Source organism: Schistocerca piceifrons, chromosome 10 (genome assembly GCF_021461385.2).
Source record: "Schistocerca piceifrons isolate TAMUIC-IGC-003096 chromosome 10, iqSchPice1.1, whole genome shotgun sequence".
NCBI classification, from domain to species: domain Eukaryota; kingdom Metazoa; phylum Arthropoda; class Insecta; order Orthoptera; family Acrididae; genus Schistocerca; species Schistocerca piceifrons.
In genome coordinates, this window is record NC_060147.1 from 45,006,101 (window position 1) to 45,027,783 (window position 21,683).

General features: G+C 42.4%; 1 protein-coding gene across 1 annotated transcript in view; it reads left to right on the forward strand.

The window, feature by feature from the left end:
* LOC124718677 (ras-related protein Rab-8A) overlaps positions 1 to 21,683 on the forward strand; it is a 254,876-nt gene that overhangs the window by 46,192 nt on the left and 187,001 nt on the right. The gene's annotated exons all lie outside the window — the stretch shown is intronic.

Sequence of the window (21,683 nt, forward strand, 5' to 3'; positions counted from 1 at the left end):
TATTGCCAGTGCTTTCATTTTTGTGTTAGAAGAGCCAACACCGTGTTACGAGTGGAGGCCGAAATGCACGCATGCACGCGTTTTAGCACACGCAGGCTGGCGTGAGGAGGGAAGAACTATACTGACGTGAGGTCTGGAACGTGACAAGGAATGAGAATTCAGAAAGCGGACGTAATTAGTTTGAAACTTAACTTTAATCCATTAACGATGAACGTCGCTCTTGAAGGTACATGATTCACAATATTATCTGTTCAGAATACATTCTTGAAGTAATTAGAGTAACTGAATATGGCGCTTTGCTAGGTCGTAGCAAATGACGTAGCTGACGGCTATGCTAAACTGTCGCCTCTGCAAATGAGAGCGTATGTAGACAGTGAACCATCGCTAGCAAAGTCGGCTGTACAACTGGGGCGGGTGCTAGGGAGTGTCCCTAGACTAGACCTGCCGTGTGGCGGCGCTCGGTCTGCAATCACTGATAGTGGCGACACGCGGGTCCGACGTATATTTACGGACCGCGGCCGATTTAAAGGCTACCATCTAGCAAGTGTGGTGTCTGGCAGTGACACCACATCCATAGACCGTGCTGTTTACATATTCAATATTCTGTTTTAAAACAGTAGAGTTTGTAAAGCGTTCATGAAAAACAAATATAGGAATCGGCTCGACATGCGGTCGGATTTCAGAGTGAAAGTTTCAAGTTTGGAACCTAATATTTCAGAATTAATGGACTGAAAGGTGAGACTGAACTCATCTCATTAAGAACTGAAAATTAAAACTAACTGTATACTGATGTACTCTGTTGTAACCGTATTTTTTCAAATAAATAATACCTTCTATGATATTAGTGTTTTCTTATTTTTTCACATATCTACTCAATGCAACCTCAAGTGTAGTACACTTGAAAGACCAATACAATCAGTTTCAATTTTTTCCTGTCATTTTCAGTTCATACTCAATTTTTACTTTTTTAAGGTGTTCGTTATACTAAACACCCAGATTTGAAGACAAAGATTTTCAGCAATAATCAAAAATTTAAGAATAACAATGATGGCTAAATTGAAAAAGTTTTATGCTTAATATTTTTTCAGTAATGAATATGTCAATGTTTTTTCTAAGTACCAAAAATAGAAAACGTATAAAAAGACTCTTAATATGGCTTTTTTAGGTGCTTGATACTGTCATATGACAAGGTACCAATCATGCACGATGAGAGGGTCCTCGAGAAAACTTTGTTAGGAACCCCTCGTCTAGAAGGAACCTAAACATAACTTGGACAGGACAACAACTGACCAACTGCGATACCCCAAAATACCTGGGAGTAAAGCTAGACCGTTCCCTCCACTGCAAGGACACAAAAATGAAAGTATCTGCTAGGAACAACATCATTCGGAAACTGACAGATAATGATTGGAGCGCACAACCAGATGTTCTTCACACATCTGCACTGTCCTTATACTTCTCCGCTGCTGAATGTGCAGCACCCATGTGGCAGAACTCCAACAATGCCAAACAAGTGGAAATTGCTCTTAATGAAACAGGACCCACTGTCACTAACTGCTTTCGGGCAACTCCTATTAATAAAATATACCATCTCATTGGCATAGCACCTCCACATATCAGAAGAAGAACAGCAGCAGAAAAAGAGAAGCGGAAGCAAGAAACAGATCCAAGACACCCCTTCTTCTGATGTGAATAGCAACATCCAAGATTAAGATCAAGAAAGAGTTTCCTCCGTTCAACGCAACCACTTTTAACGCCACCTGCAAATCGTCGAATATCGCTTTGGCGTAATTCACCATCAGAACAACCCTAAAGAAGAGCTTGCTAAAGGGCGTTGCCTCCCATATAAAACACGGAAAGTCCTCAACAGGCTGTGCACTGGTGTATGCCGATGCAAGACCAATTTGAAGAAATGGCGTTCCTCTCCAAGAGATGAACTATGCGAATGTGGCGAACAGCAAGATCACCGACACCTGCTCAACGGTAGAAATCTCTCAGCCCCATGCCCGATGGGCTATCTGATTATCGCCAATGATACAGCAGTTCAAACGGCAGAATTTTGGACGTCATATGGAATTTAATCATGTACTTACATTGCTTGTAAATTGCTATCGGCTATACAGGGTGGTCCATTGATAGTGATCGGGCCAAATATCTCACGAAATAAGCATCAAACGGAAAAACTGCAAAGAACGAAACTTGTCTAGCTTGAAGGGGGAAACCAGATGGCGCTATGGTTGGCCCGCTAGATGGCGCTGCCATAGGTCAAACGGATATCAACTGCGTTTTTTTAAAATAGGAATCCCCATTTTTATTACATATTCGTGTAGTGCGTAAAGAAATATGAATGTTTTAGTTGGACCACTTTTTTCGCTTTGTGATAGGTGGCGCTGTAATAGTCACAAGCGTATAAGTACGTGGTATCACGTAACATTCCACCAGTGCGGACGGTATTTGCTTCGTGATACATTACCCGTGTTAAAATGGACCGTTTACCAATTGCGGAAAAGGTCGATATCGTCTTGATTTATGGCTATTGTGATCAGAATGCCCAACGGGCGTGGGCTATGTATGCTGCTCGGTATCCTGGACGACGACATCCAAGTGTCCGGACCGTTCGCCGGATAGTTATGTTATTTAAGGAAACAGGAAGTGTTCAGCCACATGTGAAACATCCACCACGACCTGCAACAAATGATGATGACCAAATAGGTGTTTTAGCTGCTGTTGCGGCTAATCTGCACATCAGTAGCAGACAAATTGCACGAGGATTGGAAATCTCAAAAACGTCGGTGTTGAGAATGCTACATCAACATCGATTGCACCCGTACCGTATATCTGTGCACCAGGAATTGCATGGTGACGACTTTGAACTTCGTGTACAGTTCTATCACTGGACACAAGAGAAATTACGGGACGATGACAGATTTTTTGCACGTGTTCTATTTAGCGACGAAGCGTCATTCACCAACAGCGGTAACGTAAACCTGCATAATCTGCACTATTGGGCAACGGAAAATCCACTATGGTGGCGACAAGTGGAACATCAGCGACCTTGGCGGGTTAATGTATAGTGCGTCATTACGGCCCCCATTTTATCGATGGCCATCTAAATGGTGCAATGTATGCTGATTTCCTACTTAATGTGCTACCGATGTTAGTACAAAATGTTTCACTGCATGACAGAATGGCGATGTACTTCCAACATGATGGATGTCCAGCACATAGCTTTCATGCGGTTGAAGCGGTATTGAATAGCATATTTCATGACAGGTGGATTGGTCGTCGAAGTACCATACCATGGCCCGCACGTTCACCGGATCTGACGTCCCCGGATGTCTTTCTGCGACAATGCCTGACAAAATGCGTAGCGCATTGTCAATGCATGCGCGAACATTGCAGGAGGCGAACTACTCGCTGTTGAGAGGAATGTCGTTAGACGTATTGACTAATGCATTTAGGTTGACGGACATCATTTTGAGCATTTATTGCATTAATGTGGTATTTACACGTAATCACGCTGTAACAGCATGCGCTCTGACAAATGATAAGTTCAGAAAAGTACATTGGAACAACCGAAATAAAATGTTCAAACGTACCTACATTCTGTATTTTACATCTTCAACTTTTGTGGTCCTGTCCTCCTCAGTTGCGCGTAATACTACGGTATATTGATAAGTTTCACTTATGGACCGTCTGACAGCAACCGAATAAAACACAATTTTAGTGCCATACGCGTTTCGCCTTTATTTTCTGCAAGGCTTCATCAGTGGCCTGGAATATGTACATATGTTAACTATTTTATTTACATTTTTGTCACTGTGCCTATAGGTTATAAACAGTTCTGGTGGTTGGTATTTCCTATTAAGTAGTAATGTTTTGAACTATACTTACAGGTTGCGTAGACAGTTTCTTACATATTACGCTCCTGTTGCATTTTTGGTGTTGTTCTTCTTCCTATGAGCGGCAATTTGCTGTTTTTTCCACATTCCACAGCACTATGGACTGAACGCTTGTTTTAATGCAATGTTTTGGTTTTGTTGCCGACTGTCAAATGTTTTTGCCAAAGCTCGAATATTACTGCCAAACTTATGAGTGTAACTATTGAAGTATCTGTGGTCTGTTCGTGTATGCATTTGTGTGTGTGTGTGTGTGTGTGTGTGTGTGTGTGTTTTAGTATTATATATATATATATTTTATGTTATCATTTCCTTTATTAAGTGTAGTAGGGAGCCTGTGCTGATGTGTGTTTGTTCATTTATCACATGTTTGTTATCTGCTATGGCTTTCTGGATGTGGAAGTTTTCCTGCATTTGTGTAAGATGTTTGTCATGGTTGCGTATTCTCATTATTTTCATTTCTTGTTCCATGTTTGTAGGATGATGGTTGTAGTGTTTTAAATGCTCTGCAAATGTGGAAGGGTTTGTTTTATACTTCCAACATCTGATATGTTCTTTGTATCTTGTTTCAAAATTCCTGCATGTCATGCCTATGCATACTGCATCACAACTTTTTGACATTCAAGTTTATATATTCCTGATTGTTGGAATTTGTCCCGTTTGGTAGCTGGCTGGCTTATGTGTGATTGAAGGGTTTGCCCAGGCTTATATGCTATTTTGAAGCCCTGTCTCTTTAGGATGTTTGCAACTCTGTGTGTTAGTTTATGTGTGTAGGTCATGGTGTACCATCTGGTTCTTTTCTGTGTGGTGTTGTCATTGTGTGTGTTTGTTGAGTGTGTTTGTAAGTTTTCAGCTTGTGAGTTCTTTTGTATTGTGGAAATGTTGTGTTTGTTTTTTATTTGTGTTTTTATTTTTTGATTGAGCCTGTGTACCACATGTGTGTCATACCCGTTGTTCCTAGCTATTTGTATGATCGTGTTCATTTCTTGTTCATAGTTTCTCTTGCTGAGTGGGATTCTGTTTAATCTATGTAACATGTGTCTTAGTGCTGCAAGTTTCTGGCTTTGGGGGTGGTTGGATGTGGAATGTATTATTGTGTCCATGGCTGTTGGTTTTCTAAAGATGTTAAATGTATGTTTTCCATTTTCTTTTTTAATTGTAATGTCAAGAAAATTCATTTGATTTTCTTTTTTTTTCAATTTCAATTTGTCTACCAGACAAATGTCATCCACATATCTGTACCAATATATGATTTTGAAACTTTCATTTGTGGTTATCTTATCAAATATCTGATTTTCAAGGTGACTGATGAAAATGTTTGCTAGTGTTCCTGATATTGGGGATCCCATGGGCAGTCAATCAGTTTGTAGATAATATTCTTCCTCAAACTGAAAGTAGTTTTGTTCAGTTGTCAGTCTGAGCATATCTGTTATTTCTTTTATTGCGTCTGTGGTGAGGTTGCTGTGGGATGAGAGATTTTGTTCTATGATTTCTATTGTTTCTGTGATAGGGATGGAGGTATACATATTTTCTATATCGAATGAAATCAGTGATGCTGTGTGTGGTATCTGTATGTTTCCTATTAATTTTCCTGTGTTTATCACTGTTCTGTTGTTTTCTACTTTATAGTGGTTTGTAACTAACTTTTGGAGGTGTTTGGCTATGCAGTATGTTGGGGCTTTCTTGAAGTTGATAACAGGTCTCATTGGCATTCCGTCTTTATGTACTTTCGGTTGGCTGCGGAGTGTTGGTGCTTGTGGGTTTTTCTGTGTTAAGTAGTATTTCTGTTTGTCTGTGAGTGTGTGTTCAATGTTTTTCAATGTTTGTTTCACATTTGCCTGGAATCGTGTAGTTGGATCTGACTTCAGTTTTTGTATTGCGTTGGTGTTTATGTATTCCTTGGTTTTTGTGATGTATTGCTCTTTATCCATGAGTACTGTTACATTTCCCTTGTCTGCTCTTGTTATTAATACGTTGTTGTTTGTTAACTTTTGTTTTAACCTTTTCATAGTAGCTGCTTCTGTTTGGTTGTTCTTATTGTGTGTCTGCTGTGTTTGTTTTATTATGCCTTTTATTTCTTCTTTTACTAGTTCTCTTGTCAGTCCTATGTTTATTTCACAATTATTTTGTTGTTCTTCACGTGTAAGGATGTGTTCGGTTTCTACTATGAGATTTTCTATGTATTGATTGTTCACTTTGCTATTGGTGCAGTGTTTCAAACCTTTTTCCAAGAGCATTTTTTCGTTTGCGTGTAGTTCTGTCTCTGTTAGGTTAACTAAGCGTGGATGGAATGTGTGTTGGTGTTCATGTGGTTTCACATTTAAAATGTAAATGTATTTTTGCGTCTTTTTTACTGTTAGTTTCATTATCTTGTGTTTATGTTTGTTTTGTAAATGTTACATTGCTATGTATGTGTTGTGCTCAGTTTTTTCTACTAGTGCCATGAAAACTGCGGCGTTTCCTACGTTTTTTGCCAATTCTAGATGATTCTCATAGAGCATCATGTTTAGGTGCTGTTTTTTCGAATAGAGCATCTTAATTTCATGTAGTAACCAATATCGTTCTGCAAATGATTTCGACTTTTGTGCCACTGTAGAACTGTTTTTAACCTTTACATTAATGTAACTTGAAATTAAATCTTTCTTTTTGCATGTTCTGTTGAATTTTATATGTTGTATCGTCTTATGGAGTCTCAGATGTATTTTCTTGAACCTGTTGTACACGTTGACAGGGAATGCTTGACATAGCTGTATTGACATCTTCAACTTTTGTGGTCCTGTCCTCCTCAGTTGCGCGTAATACTACGGTATATTGATAAGTTTCACTTATGGACCGTCTGACAGCAACCGAATAAAACACAATTTTAGTGCCATACGCGTTTCGCCTTTATTTTCTGCAAGGCATCATCAGTGGCCTGGAATATGTACATATGTTAGCTATTTTATTTACATTTTTGTCACTGTGCCTATAGGTTATAAACAGTTCTGGTGGTTGGTATTTCCTATTAAGTAGTAATGTTTTGAACTATACTTACAGGTTGCGTAGACAGTTTCTTACATATTACGCTCCTGTTGCATTTTTGGTGTTGTTCTTCTTCCTATGAGCGGCAATTTGCTGTTTTTTCCACATTCCACAGCACTATGCACTGAACACTTGTTTTAATGCAATGTTTTGGTTTTGTTGCCGACTGTCAACTGTTTTTGCCAAAGATCGAATATTGCTGCCAAACCTTCGACCATAGATACTAATATCTATGGTCGAAGTGCCAAACTTATGAGTGTAACTATTGAAGTATCTGTGGTCTGTTCGTGTATGCATTTGTGTGTGTGTGTGTGTGTGTGTGTGTGTGTGTGTGTATTTTAGTATTATATATATATATTTTATGTTATCATTTCCTTTATTAAGTGTAGTAGGGAGCCTGTGCTGATGTGTGTTTGTTCATTTATCACATGTTTGTTTTCTGCTATGGCTTTCTGGATGTGGAAGTTTTCCTGCATTTGTATAAGATGTTTGTCATGGTTGCTTATTCTCATTATTTTCATTTCTTGTTCCATGTTTGTAGGATGATGGTTGTAGTGTTTTAAATGCTCTGCAAATGTGGTCAAGCGATTCTAGGCGCTACAGTCTGGAACCGGGCGACCACTATGGTCGCAGATTCGAATCCTGCCTCGGGCATGGATGTGTGTGATGTCCTTAGGTTAGTTAGGTTTAAGTAGTTCTATGTTCTAGGAAACTGATGAGCTCAGAAGTTAAGTCCCATAGTGCTCAGAGCCAATTAAGTATAGGGTTTTACACATTAATTAATGATAGTTACATTATTTCATTGTTTATACATTCCTTTCAAATTACTTCCAAGACATTCTTCAATTGAGTAATATGCTTTATTTTTTAGCCATGTGTCTAATATCCCTTTAAATTTAAAGTGGGTGAGGTTTTTGACGGATTGTGGCAGTTTATTATATAACTATAGATTTAATGTTTGTGACTGTTGCGTGTCCGTGACAGCCTAGAATACAGTATATCAAGCACGCAGTTGTTTCAAGTGCTGTGCAAATGTAAATTCATTCTCTGTGTAAATTATTGTATATTTTCTTTTACATATATTAAGCAGTTATAAATATAGAGACTTGGGAGTGTTATTATGTTTAATTTACTGAAGTGCTCCTTACAGCTTTCTCATGGACCCAATCCTTGTAAATATCTAATTGCTTTTTTTGCCATTTGAATACACAGTTTGTGCCTGGTGAATTAGCCCATAACAGAGTCCCATATTGTAGCTGTGACGGAAAGAATGCATAGTACAAATCATCAATAAACTTTTACTGACAGAATATCTTAGTTTATACAGCCGGAATATTATGCGTGCAAGTTTACCTGTCAGATAGCTTATACGGTCATCCAATGATAGCCTTTGGTCTATTTTTAGTCACAGTAGTTTGACGCTGTGATTCTCTGCTTTCCATACCTTCAGATTAAAATAAATTTCCTCTGTTTTTGTGTTGTTTATACATAACTCTTCAGCAATACACCACACCCTACATTTTTCAAAAAGTTCATTATTTTTGTTTACCACCTCTTGCATACTCTCACCTGTGGGGATCATGGTCATGTCATCAGCATATAAAACATTTTTGCAGGCTATATAGTTTGAGAAGTCATTAACATAGATAATAAAGAGGAAGGGCCCAAGAATGGAGCCCTGTGGAATTCCTCTCTTAATTTTCATTATATCTGACCTTTCATTGTTCACATACACTGACTGTTGGTATTACTTAATTTAAGTGGTTTGTCCACAATACCATAATATTCTAATTTTTTAATAATTATCTCATGTGATACTGAATCAAATACTTTGCTTAAGTCTATGAGTGTTGCACAGGTGGTCAGTTTCATTCACAAGCGTTGTGGATTTCAGTTATCAGGCTTTCAATAGCTTTTATGGTTAACTGATTAGTTCTAAATCCAAACTGACTGTCATTAAGTAAGTTATTGCTCTCAAAATACATGTAAATCTGTCTGTGTGAGCAGCTCTCTATGATTTTGGCTAGTATAGGGACAATTGATATTGATCTATAGTTATTTGGCATTTCTTTGTCACCCACATAAACATTTGGTTACTCTCAGATAATTTATAATAAATGTAAGTAATAGTTAGTTCAGAAATAAATAAATTAGTATTCTTGTGCAAGTGGACTCATATTAAATGAAAACGGATTGTTGTTAAACATTTTTTAAACAATTATTATGCCGCCTTGACAGGAGTGTCTTTTGGTTCTCTTTCCAGTTGTGGAATGTACTAACACATGTGACTGACAATTTATAAATTAGTAAAGTTTTAATGGCAGTTGCAATTAACATTTAAATAAAATTTCTGGTATAATAGTAAACTGTTCATTAAATAAATACACAAGTGTGACAATGTGTGAAGTATTCTCGCTGTTGTCATTTGCTGTGTGATTGTGGAGAATATGATGTTCTGACTAACATTTGCACACTAAAAAAGCTGTTAAAGACGTCGTAAGTCAATGAATAAACTAGATGCAGGTTAATGGATTTCTAGGATGATAGCTGTCGTGCAGTGCTATCATTTGAGACATCATTTGTTGAAATCGCGTGAAGCATGTAAAAGTTGTTAATTAAAAGGTTCATTGTGAAAATATTGTAATTGTTGTTTTAAAGATACGAGAATTATTGTTGAAATCGCGTGAAGTGTGTAAAAGTTGTTAATTAAAAGGTTCATTGTGAAAATTGTATTAATATTTGATTCTAAATTATTATAGATCCTCCAATAGCTGTAAGAACCCATTCCTCAGCTTTTCTGCGGACTCCGCCATTTTTGGTACATCTCCTGCACAAAGGCCATGTGAGCAACAATCTTTCAAATTCCCTGGTTTGGGATTTACCCATTTGCGGCGATGCACCTCTTGTTCTGCACCTGGGGCGGCTGCGCATCGTCCTAGTCCCGGCGACTCGCACCCAGACGAGATCTACTCTACATCTACATGGATACTCTGCAAATCACATTCAAGTGCCTGGCAGAGGGTGCATCGAACCACCTTCACAATTCTCTATTATTCCAATCTCGTATAGCGCGGAAAGAATGAACACCTATATCCTTCCGTACGAGCTCTGACTTCCCTTATTTTATCGTGGTGATCGTTCCTCCCTATTTAGGTCGGTGTCAACAAAATATTTTCGCATTCGGAGGAGAAAGTTGGTGATTGGAATTTGGTGAGAAGATTCCGTCGAAACGAAAAACGCCTTTCTTGTAATGATGTTCAGCCCCAATCCTGTGAGAGTGCAGATCCAGCTCCCCCCAGAACCAGCCCTAGGCGAGAGGAGAACTCACCCACATGCTCGTAACGTTACAGTGTGGCTAGATCACTAGGACGGCATTCACGAGAAAGTCAGTTCAAATCCGCATCTGCCCATCCAGATTTAGGTTTAAAAAATGGTTCAAATAGCTCTAATCACTATGGGACTTAACGTCTGAGGTCATCAGTCCCCTAGACTTAGAACTACTTAAACCCAACTAACCTAAGGACGTCACACACATCCATTACCGAGGCAGGATTCGAACCTGCGACTGTAGCAGCAGCGTGGTTCCGGACTGAAACGCCTAGAACCGCTCGGTCACATCGGCCGTCCCATATTTAGGTCTTACACAATTTAGTTAAGGGCGGTAGGACTTCAAACGGGCCGACTTCAAGCAGGAGGGGCACCACAAAACATTTTAATTTCCACTGTCTATATTTTTACGAATAAATTCATAAAACTTTGTCAGTATGACCAGGAATGATTCAGGATTCACACTCATAACAGTGGTCATCCAATAACAAAACAAAATAATTTTTTTACATGTGAAATTTCACCATTTTTTTCACTTACTATTGGCTGCATTTGTTGCTATAATTGCACTTCCCTTCATAAGTTCAAATGGCTCTGAGCACTATGGGACTTAACTGCTGAGGTCATCAGTCACCTAGAACTTACAACTACTTAAACCTAACCAACCTAAGGACATCACACACATCCATGCCCGAGGCAGGATTCGAACCTGCGACCATAGCGGTCGCACGGTTCCAGACTGTTGCGCCTAGAACCGTTCGGCCACCCCGGCCGGCCCTTCATAAGTAAGAGAGATTCTTCGATGAAATTTGCACAGCATACAAACCATACTTACAAGTGAATGAAACTCTAGAATTTATTTAATTTATGAAAAAAATGAATGAGCTGTTACATTTTAAATTTTAATATTTAGAAAAAAACTCAAATTTTTTAGCTCATTATTTCAATTCTTACCACAGTTTTTAATAGATTTGGAAAATTCTAGAGTTTTTCATTAAGGAGTTTGTGTTTAATAAATAAAGTTTGAAAGTAATAGGATTTTTATTTTGGGTGTCGCATGTACCTAAGTACAGGAATTTGTGTTTTGCGGAAAATGGCTGTTAAAGTTTCTGCTTGATATGGAATTCTTTTAGAAACGTCGAGCACCATAAACAGGTTCTTTTTTTTTTTAATTTTCTAAATCAGTTTTCTTCCTTTTCACATTCCTATGGTGCACTCTTCTTGATTTTATCACCTCAGAAAATGATTTATTTGCTTTCACTACATGCTCTCTGTCTACCACATACAAAGCTCTGATGCAGTTCACTCCGGGCTTAATTCCCATCTCCTCTAAATCATATTTCCTGCTTTGCACACCATCATTAAAACACAAACTGCATCATAAACACCAATAGAAGTGCATTTCTTCCCACAAAAATGGTTTTTGGCACTCTTTCCCATACACATTCTTTAAAACTGTCATTTGGGTTTTGGGTACCGCCAGGAAGAAATTTCCTCAATGACTTTTCAAGGTCCCTGAATATAGGTTTGATGGCTTCCATTACAGCAGGTGTTAGAGAACTCCTGTGATGATATTCTACAGAGCGAAATACACTTACGTATGACAGAAGAATGCCGTGCAAAGGGGTGTGTCGCTGCATCTTTCTACACTTAAGACCAAATAACGTGCCTTATAATCTCTCAGATATACACTGTGTGATCAAAAGTATCCGGACACCCCCAAAAACATACATTTTTCATATTAGGTACATTGTGCAGCCACCTACTGCCTGGTACTGTATATTAGCGGCCTCAGTAGTCATTAGACATCGTGATAGAGCAGAATGGGGCGCTCCGCGGATCTCAACGGACTTCGAACGTGGTCACGTGATTGGATGTCACTTGTGACATACGTCAGTACGCGAGATTTCCACAGTCCTAAACATCCCTACGTCCACTGTTTCCCATGTGATGGTGAAGTGGAAACGTGAAGGGACACGTACAGCGCAAAAGCAGACAGGCTGACCTTGTCTGTTTACTGACAGAGACCCCGTGAGTTGAAGAGGGCCGTGATGTGTAATAGGCAGACATCTATCTAGACCATCACACAGGGATTCCAGACTGAATCAGGATCCAATGCAAGTTAGGCGGGAGGTGATAAAACTTGGATATCATAGTGGAGCGGCTGCTGATAAACCACACACCACGGCATTAAATGCGAAATGACACCTCGCTTGGTGTAAGGAGCGTAAACATTTGACGATTGAACAGTGGAAAAACGTTGTGTTGAGTGACGAATCACGGTACACAAAGTGGCGATCCGATGGCAGGGTTGGGTGTGGCGTGGCACTATCACAGCATAAGTCTACATTAATGTTTTAAGCATCTTCTTGCTTCCCACTGTTGAGGAGCGATTGCACCTTTCAACACGATCGAGCACCTGTTTGTTATGCACGGCCTGTGACGGAGTGGTTACATAATAACATTCCTGTAATGGACTGCACAGAGTCCTGACCTGAATCCTATAGAAGACCTTTGGGATGTTTTGGAACGCCGTGCCAGGCCTCAATGACCGACATCGATACCTCTCCTCAGTGCAGCACTCCGTGAAGAATGGGCTGCCATTCCCCAAGAAACCTCCCAGCACCTGGTTGAACATATGCCTGCGAGGGTGGAAGCTGTCATAAAGGCTAGGGGTGGGGCAACACCATACTCAATTCCAACATTACCGAGGACGTGCGCCACGAACTTGTAAGTCATTTTCACACAGGTGTCCGGATACTTCTGATCACATAGTGTGTATGTTTTATACTTCAAACTATTCACGAAAACTTGCGCTCCATATAGGCAAATTTTTTGAGAAATCAGATTTTTAAAAATTTTTGACGTCCTACCTCCTTATATATGGTATTGCGGAAAACAGCGTTTCTCCTTTGAATGGGCATGCAGATTCCTTTCTCTAACTTTCTCCAGCTAAGGGGACCACGCGGCTGTCGGACTTTTGTACTGCCCTATTAGGTTGGAGCATAAGTTCGTAGCGAATTTGTTTCACATGTTGATATTCCGGTTGTTATGGGTTTATTTACCGATTGTCATTTTTATTTGTAATTCACTGTTGCTTTTTGAGTTTACATATTGTCATTCTGTCATTTAGAGATAGTGAGTGGAGCTGTGGACGCTAAAAAATGGAGTGCCAAGTGGAGTAATCGGAACGTTTCTGACATATTCTCCGTGGCGGAGCGGTTCTATGCGCTTCAGTCTGGAACCGCGCGACCGCTCCTGCCTCCGGTATGGATGTGTGTGATGTCCTTAGGTTAGTTAGGTTTAAGTAGTTCTAAGTTCTAGGGGACTGATGACCTCAGATGTTCAGTCCCATAGTGCTCAGAGCCATTTGAACCTAAAGCAATTTTCTTCAGTATAGATAATGCTACATAGTAGAAGGGAAATAAGTAGTCTTGAAGCTGTTCATCAACTGGGCAGCGAACAGTCGGGCGCGGCACGTATGTCCTCTTCGCCTAGAGGCCGCTGCTGTCGCGTTGTCGTCCTGAAGAGGGGTCGGTCAGCGTGCGATTGCCTCTATCGTTCCTGACTGGCGTACCGGCGCTTGACTTGACGCCATAGCAAAAAATATTCCTCTCCACTTTTCCAGTTGCGAAAATATCTCGGGGATCGAAAAATTTTGAGACGAACTGCTTAAATACAGTTTTCGACTGGGAAGAAACGCAATTGCATATGGCTGATTTCATGTTTATAACTATTTTTATTATCGTATATTTACAATATACAATTGAGCACCGTTTTTCCCGAATTGGTTCTCCGACAGTCTATGGGTCATCTTTTTCTTCATTCAGGGTCACTAGGAAATCTAAACATGCGAAAACCGTTAGTGCAGTTCGCAGCTACCCATAATTATGACAAATTCTTCAGCACCCTTAATTAGAAATCTCTACTCGCATCGTGACTCGTATGTAAACAAGTATGAATATCTATACTGTGGGGAAATCGTGCGGACATTTCACCTCAGATTACATGATTCTTACCACGAACTATGGTGTCACTTCAGTTGGACGTCTGAATGTGGCTGTACAGGGTGGAGAAAAATTGTGTCAGGAAGTTTTAACCTGGATAGCTGATGCCAGTACGAACGAAAATTACTAATGTTGTGTAGGTCGACAATGCACAATTTTCAAACTACAGAAACTTGGCGCCACGCGCACCGATTGGTCGTGGGATTGCTCTGTTGCCGTTCGTCGGTTGACAGGCAGCGCCATGGTTGTCAGTTCACATATACAAACGTTCCTCACCCCGTCACTGTCCCAACATGATACGCTCACTTGTTGAATAGGTCTTGTTGTTTGTCTCGATTTCACATCAGAGGCATTAACACGTGCGCTTCGCTTCTGAGCACACACACGTAAGCATGGGGATCAGTACAAGGTGCATTCAAGTTCTAAGGCCTCCGATTTTTTTTATAATTAACTACTCACCCGATTTCGATGAAACTGGCGTTACTTCTCGACGTAATCGCCCTGCAGACGTACACATTTTTCACAACGCTGACGCCATGATTCCATGGCAGCGGCGAAGGCTTCTTTAGGAGTCTGTTTTGACCACTGGAAAATTGCTGAGGCAATAGCAGCACAGCTGGTGAATGTGCGGCCATGGAGAGTGTCTTTCATTGTTGGAAAAAGCCAAAAGTCACTAGGAGCCAGGTCAGGTGAGTGGGGAGCATGAGGAATCACTTCAAAGTTGTTATCACGAAGAAACTGTTGCGTGACGTTAGCTCGATGTGCGGGTGCGTTGTCTTGGTGAAACAGCACACGTGCAGCCCTTCCCAGACGTTTTTGTTGCAGTGCAGGAAGGAATTTCTTCTTCAAAACATTTTCGTAGGATGCACCTGTTACCATAGTGCCCTTTGGAACGCAATGGGTAAGGATTACGCCCTCGCTGTCCCAGAACATGGACACCATCATTTTTTCAGCACTGGCGGTAACCCCAAATTTTTTTGGTGGCGGTGAATCTGTGTGCTTCCATTGAGCTGACTGGCGCTTTGTTTCTGGATTGAAAAATGGCATCCACGTCTCATGCATTGTCACAACCGACGAAAAGAAAGTCCCATTCATGCTGTCGTTGCGCGCCAACATTGCTTGGCAACGTGCCACACGGGCAGCCGTGTGGTCGTCCGTCAGCATTCGTGGCACCCACCTGGATGACACTTTTCGCATTTTCAGGTCGTCATGCAGGATTGTGTGCACAGAACCCACAGAAATGCCAACTCTGGGGGCGATCTGTTCAACAGTCATTCGGCGATCCCCCAAAACAATTCTCTCCACTTTCTCGATCGTGTCGTCAGACCGGCTTGTGCGAGCCCGAGGTTGTTTCGGTTTGTTGTCACACGATGTTCTGCCTTCATTAAACTGTCGCACCCACAAACGCACTTTAGACACATCCATAACTCCATCACCACATGTCTCCTTCAACTGTCGATGAATTTCAATTGGCTTCACACCACGCAAATTCAGAAAACGAATGATTGCACGCTGTTCAAGTAAGGAAAACGTCGCCATTTTAAGTATTTAAAACAGTTCTCATTCTCGCCGCTGGCGGTAAAATTCCATCTGCCGTACGGTGCTGCCATCTCTGGGACGTATTGACAATGAACGTGGCCTCATTTTAAAACAATGCGCATATTTCTATCTCTTTCCAGTCCGGAGAAAAAAAAAACAGAGGCCTTAGAACTTGAATGCACCTTGTATTTGTTTGAAAAAGAACGAGATATGGTTTTTGTTTATGGACTAGCCAACAGGAATGCGCATGAAGCTCGACGGTTGTATGAGGAACAGTACCCAGCAAGAAGCCACCCACACCTACAAATGTTTAAAGCTCTTCACCAGCAACTTGGCGAAACAGGCTCATTAGCGGGATATTGTGGTGATGCTGGAAGACCTCGAACAGGACGAAATGCTGCATTTGAAGAGACTGTTCTCAAGCGCTTTGAGGAAGCACCTACAGTAAGTACTTGAGCGGTTGAACTCGACATGGGGATCACTCATCAGCTAGTCTGGGAGTTTTTGAGAGATGACGGCCAGCAACCATTTAGTTTCCACCCTCTGAGACCTAAATCCTGAGGTGGACTATGACCACAGACTATGGTTTTGTTGGTTGTTCTTCGATGTGTTGCACAAAATCCCGACTTCCCCGCCATTGTGTTGTTTACTGTCGAGTGCACCTTCCATCGGGATGGCCTTTACAGCACTCCAAACATTCATTACTGGGCAAAGGAAAATGCTCACGCCACATATGTCCACAGACACCAGGAACGATTTTCGTTCAACATTTGAGCAGGCATTGTGGGTGACCAACTGATTGGGCCAGACTGTCTACCTCCTCGACTTATTGGGGCAAATCACCTTCAACTTTTGCAAGAAACTCTTCCCGGCCTGCTGGAAGATGCTCCCCTGGACATATGGTTACGCATGTGGTTCCAGCACGATGGGGCGCCTGCATGTAACAATTGTGCTGTGCGCAGATATTTAAATGAACTCTTCGACGGCCGAGTAATTGGCAGAGGTGCTCGTAGGACATGGCCCCCGCGATCACCGGACCTCACGCCACCGGACTTTTTCCTGTGGGGATTCTTCAAGGTTCCAGTTCACCCACCTGGACGCGAACCACCTAGAAACGAAGAGGCATTAATGGATCGCATTCAACATGGCGCCAATCAGGACAATGCCAAGAATCTTTGAAAGAGTTACCGAGCTTGTGTCGTGTCAGAAAGTCGCCAGTTCGAGCACCTGCTTTAAGTAGACAGTGTCCCAGCTACAAGAAAGGCCCTTGTCAGGGCCGACACAGTTTGTAAAACACTTTCTGTATGCGAACTGCAGCTGTTGACAGGTTTGTTTCCGGTATGTCTTGTCAATGGATGTTTCGGGACCCTGGCGAATTCGCCGCCAGAGTGGAATGCTGGCGCGCTACCACCGACCATGTGAGCCGCCATGGATACATCGTGACCTCTGGCAGGCGAAGCATTGCGGTCCTGCGTTGTCCAGAGCATCTGGCAACAGGGCATTCCCGCATGCACAGCTATCCCGTACTACTCAACTAAACGTTTACGTCAGTGCCACCTGATGGTAACACAATGCAGCAGATTTTTTTCCCCATTTCCTTCGCATAAATCCCGCTAGGCGGTAGCACACTCTCAGATATGCCAATTCACTCTCGTGTAACACGTCCCAGAAACTACTGGCAAAACCCTAGTCTGTGTTCATAGTCCGCCACAGGATTTGGGTCTCTGACAGGGTGGAAACTAAATGGATGCTGGCTGCCATTCCTCAAAATCTCCCAGACTAACCGGTGAATGAACTCCGTGTCGTGTCCTACCACTCGAGTTCTTGCCTTAGTTGCTTCCTCGAAGCGCTCGAGGTCTCTTCAAATGCAGCATCCCGCCTGTTCGACATCTTCCAGCATCACCACGATATCCCACTAACGGCCTGTTTCGCCAAGTCGCCGGTGAATTACTGTAAACGTTTGCGAGTGTCGGTTGCATCTTGTTGGGTACTGTCCCTCATACAACTGTCGAGCTTCATGTGCGTTACCGTCAGCTGGCCCATAAACAAAAACTGTATCTCGTTCTTCAAACGAATACTGTTCAGCCATGCTTACTGTATGACTAAATCGCGGTGACGTTTGTGTGCTCCAAAGCGAAGCTTACGCGTGAATGCCTCTGACGTGAGGTGGAGACAAACAGCAAAACCTGTTCGACACGCGTGCGTATCACGTTGGGGCAGTGACAGGGCGAGGGACGTTTGTATGTGAGAACCGACAACCATGGCGCCGCACATCAACCGACGAACGGCAACAGGGCAATCCCACGGCCAATCGGAGCGTGTGGCGCCAAGTTTCCGCACTTTAAAAATGGTGCACTGTCGAGCTACACAACACTAGTAATTTTGGTTCCTACCGGCATCAACTATCCAGGGTTAAAATTTCGTGACACAATTTTTCTCCCCCCTGTACAGGGTGGTCCATTGATAGTGACGGGGCCAAATATCGCACGAAATAAGCGTCAAACGAAAAAACTACAAAGAACGAAACTCGTCTAGCTTGAAGGGGGAAACCAGATCACGCTATTGTTGCCCCGTTAGATGGCACTGCCACAGGTCAAACAGATATCAACTGCGTTTTTTTAAATAGGAACCGCCATTTTTCATTACATATTCGTGTAGTTCGTCAAGAAATATGAATGTTGTAGTTGGACCAATTTTTTCGCTTTGTGATAGATGGCGCTGTAATTGTCACAAGCGTATAAGTGCGTGGTATCACGTAACATTTCGCCAGTGTGGACGGTATCTGCTTCGTGATACATTACCCGTGTGAAAATGGACCTTTTATCAACTGCAGAAAAGGTCGATATCGTGTTGATGTATGGCTATTGTGATCAAAATGCCCAATGGGCGTGTGCTATGTATGCTGCTCGGTATCCTGGACGACGACATCCAAGTGTCCGGACCGTTCGCCGGATAGTTACGTTATTTAAGTGTAAAGCCACATGTGAAACGTCAACCACGACCTGCAACAAATGATGATGCCCAAGTAGGTGTTTTAGCTGCTGTCGCGGCTAATCCGCACATCAGTAGCAGACAAATTGCGCGAAAATCTGGAATCTCAAAAAGGTCGGTGTTGAGAATGCTACATCACCATCGATTGGACCCGTACCATATTCCTATGCACCTGGAATTGCATGGCGACGACTTTGAACGTCGTGTGCTGTTCTGCCACTGGGCACAAGAGAAATTACGGGCCGATGACAGATTTTTTGCACGCGTTCTATTTAGCGACGAAGCGTCATTCACCAACAGCGGTAACGTAAACCGGCGTAATATGCACTATTGGGCAACGGAAAATCCACGATGGCTGCGACAAGTGGAACATCAGCGACCTTGGCGGGTTAATGTATGATGCGGCATTATGGGACGAAGGATAATTGGTCCTCATTTTATCGATAGCAATCTAAATGGTGCAATGTATGCTCATTTCCTACGTAATGTTCTACCGACGTTACTAGAAGATGTTTCACTGCATGACAGAATGGCGATGTACTTCCAACATGATGAATGTCCGGCACATAGCTCGCGTGCGGTTGAAGCGGTATTGAATAGCATATTTCATGACAGGTGGATAGGTCGTCGAAGCACCATACCATGGCCCGTACGTTCACCGGATCTGACGTCCCCGGATTTCTTTCTGTGAGGAAAATTGAAGGATATTTGCCATCGTGATCCACCGACAACGCGTGACAACATGCGTCAGCACAGTGTCAATGCATGTGCGAATCTTACGGAAAGCGAACTACTCGCTGTTGAGAGGAATGTCGTTACACGAATTGCCAAATGCATTGAAGTTGACGGACATTATTTTGAGCATTTATTGCATTAATGTGGTATTTACAGGTAATCACGCTGTAACATCATGCGTTCTCAGAAATGATAATTTCACAAAGGTACATGTATCACATTGGAACAACCGAAATAAAATGTTCAAACGTACCTGCGTTCTGTATTTTAATTTAAAAAACCTACCTGTCACCAAATGTTTGTACCGAGCGAGGTGGCGCAGTGGTTAGCACACTGGACTCGCATTCGGGAGGACGACGCTTCAATCCCGCGTCCGGCCATCCTGATTTAGGTTTTCCGTGATTTCCCTAAATCGCTCCAGGCAAATGCCGGGATGGTTCCTTTGAAAGGGCACGGCCGACTTCCTTTCCCATCCTTCCCTAATCCATTGAGACCGATGACCTCGCAGTTTGGTCTCTTCCCCTATACAACCCAACTCAACCCAAATGTTTGTCTAAAATAGTGAGCAATATGTTAAAGGTACATGTATCACATTGGAACAACCGAAATAGAATGTTCGAACGTACCTATCTTCCGTATTTTAATTTAAAAAACCCACCTGTTACCAACTGTTCGTCTAAAATTGTGAGCCATATGTTTGTGACTATTACAGCGCGATCTATCAAAAAGAGAAAAAAGTGGTCCAACTAAAACATTCATATTTCTTTACGTATTACACGAATGTGTAATAAAAATGGGGGTTCGTATTTAAAAAAAAAAAAAAAAAAAAAAAAACGCAGCTGATATCCGTTTGACCTATGGCAGCGCCATCTAGCGGGCCAACCATAGCTCCATATGGTTTCCCCCTTCAAGCTAGACAAGTTTCGTTCTTTGTAGTTTTTTCGTTTGACGCTTATTTCGTGAGATATTTGGCCCGGTCACGATCAATGGACCACCCTGTATGTGCGGGTTCTTCACTGCTTTCCGATAGTGTATTCGAAGAGCAGCGAGAGGAACAGACGGCAGTGTAGTGATGTAATATCTCGCACCTGCTTGCTCCATCCACCCGAAGCCTCCGCCGCCGCCGCTGCCCGCAGACGTCAGACGTCTACCAGAGAACGCGTGCAGCGGCGCCAGCGCCTGCGGCGTCGGCCGCCAGGGGCGCTGGCGTCGGGTGAGTCACCAGCGCAGGCCGGCTGGGCCGCCCCGGGATCGATATGCGGCCCGCCGGCCCAGACCAAACAGAGACGCGCTGACCCGCTTCGCCTCCCCAGCCGGCAAGCGGTCGTTACGGCCAAAGGTCGCTCCGGCTCCTCCCCCGTGCGCCCTGCCAAACAACAAACAACTCAGCTCGTAGAACAACCAGCGGCCTAACTGCAGGCGTGGGCATCCCGGGACAAGAGCGTCAAGTGGGGCCCCTGCCCCATTTCCCAACCCACCAGAACTTCGAAGACACGATCGCTCTCGCTGCGATTCTCTCCCCCGCACGCACACACACACACACACACACACACACACACACACACACACACACACACACAGACTTGACGCAAGAGTAAATAGTTAAACCATTTTGAAAAGAACATTTTCGTTTTTAATGCACACCGAATAAACAAAGGAACGAGTACACCTTCCTAATATCGTGTAACATTTGTAGACTTAGAGAAAGCTTTTGACAGTATTGAGTGGAATACTCTATTTCAGATTCTAATGGTGGCAGGGGTAAAATACAGGGAGTGGGCGGCTATTTACAATTTGTAAGAAACCACATAGCAGTTACATGATTCGAGGGACATGAAAGGGAAGCAGTGGTTGGGAAGGGAGTGAGACAGGGTTGTAGCCTCTCCCCGATGTTATTCAATCTGTATATTGAGCAAGCAGTAAAAGAAACAAAATAAAAATTCGGAGATGGTATTAAAATTCATGGAGAAGAAATAAAAACTTTGAGGTTCGCCGATGACATTGTAATTCTGTCAGAGACAGCAAAGGACTTGGAAGAGCAGTTGAACGGAATGGACAGTGTCTTGAAAGGAGGATATAAGATGAACATCAACAAAAGCAAAACGAGGATAATGTAATGTAGTCGAATTAAATCGGGTGATGCTGAGGGAATTAGACACTTTTG